Source organism: Ornithorhynchus anatinus, chromosome X1, assembly GCF_004115215.2.
Source record: "Ornithorhynchus anatinus isolate Pmale09 chromosome X1, mOrnAna1.pri.v4, whole genome shotgun sequence".
Taxonomy (NCBI): Eukaryota; Metazoa; Chordata; class Mammalia; order Monotremata; family Ornithorhynchidae; genus Ornithorhynchus; species Ornithorhynchus anatinus.
In genome coordinates this window covers 5,644,515-5,646,235 of record NC_041749.1, presented here as the reverse complement: position 1 = coordinate 5,646,235, position 1,721 = coordinate 5,644,515, and positions in this window count along the sequence as shown.

Below are 1,721 nucleotides of genomic sequence, written 5' to 3'. Positions count from 1 at the left end.
CACGTGGGACAACCTGAATACCCTGTATCTACCCCAGCACTTAGAAGAGTGCTCTGCACATAGTAAGCGCTTAACAAATACCAACGTTATTATTATTATTAAGTTGTGACTCGCCCAGTTACACAGCTGACAAGTGGCAGAGCCGGGATTCGATCAGAACCCCTTCTCAGGGTTGCACCTGGAGAGTTTCCAGTCTTCTACCAGTCATTATTGCAGGAGGGGGAGTCCGGCAGAGACCTACCCATTCCATTCCTAGCTTGGGCAGTGGCTAGTAAGCGGAAGGCCATCTGCTGCAAGTCCCATCGAGGGTGAAGACTCAACTTGCCCAAGGTCACATAGCAGAGCAGGGATTCAAACCCATGACCTCGTGACTCCCAGGCCCGTGCTCTATCCATTACGCCACACTGCTTCTAAATAGCCACTTTGGAATAGATACGAGGTTAAGATGTATCAAACCAAATTGAAGAAAGCACAGACAAGATCCATTTCTTTTTTTTAACCTCGTCTGACTTTCTACCCCTTCGATCCGGCGGTTATTCCTGAGTGCTCATCGAAGCGGATTTGAAAACAAAAGCTAGTGACCAAATTAATGTAAAGTGGGACTGCTAGTCAGGACTTTCATATGGTCCATTAGGGGATCTGGCAACCCGTGGCTTTCTCTAAGGAAGACGTAAAAGATTCTTATAGATGGATCACAGCCGATTAAGGACTCAAAAGGAGTCTGGTTTACCCTTTAAGCTAAATAAGTTCTTCGCTGGCTGAAGACAGCCATTTGTGCATGCCTCCTTGTTCTTCATTCTGCTTTTGTTGTTCGATCTGAAGATGATAACAAAAAACATCCATATGCACCTCAGGACCACAGATTATTTTCAAGCATACCCTTTTCCAACCGAAGTTGGAAATACCATTTTCAGGAAAAAGGTTTTGGAATACGAGAATACGACAAAGAGTGAGGCTCCGAGGCTTTATGTAGGAAGGACGATACAAAATTTCTCCTAAGAAAAAACAGCGGGGCAACAGCTAACAAACGGCAAAATAACTTTAAAATTCAAAGTACTTGAAAAGTTCCCAGACTCTAGGTTTTGATTAAATATAATGCACAGTTTTATTGACAGAAGCCATTCTGAATTTTGAGAAAATTGCTCATGAGCTTGTAATCTTGGTATGAAGGAAATTGGAAATATATCCTCTGTACATTTTATTGGAACAGTAATTAAGACATTGAAACTTGGATAAAGGTAGTGAGCTTTTCATAAATGTTCACCTTTTAAAATTCAAAGGTTGGTTTTTTTGCATTACCATCTTCTTCATGTATTGGCATTCAAATAGATAGCCATGTTTGGTCTTTAATAATGTTGGTATTTGTTAAGCGCTTACTATGTGCCGAGCACTGTTCTAAGCGCTGGGGTAGACATAGGGGAATCAGGTTGTCCCACGTGGCGCTCACAGTCTTAATCCCCATTTTACAGATGAGGGAACTGAGGCACAGAGAAGTGAAGTGACTTGCCCACAGTCACACAGCCGACAAGTGGCAGAGCTGGGATTCGAACTCATGAGCCCTGACTCCAAAGCCCGTGCTCTTTCCACTGAGCCACGTTGCTTCTCTAAGTGCTGCTAAGCACTTTGATCCCTACGAAAGATATGCTTTGTTAAAAAAAAAATTGCTTTCCTGTGGATTATTTTCTAGTATACTCAAGATGTTAAAAACATTCAGGAAATTC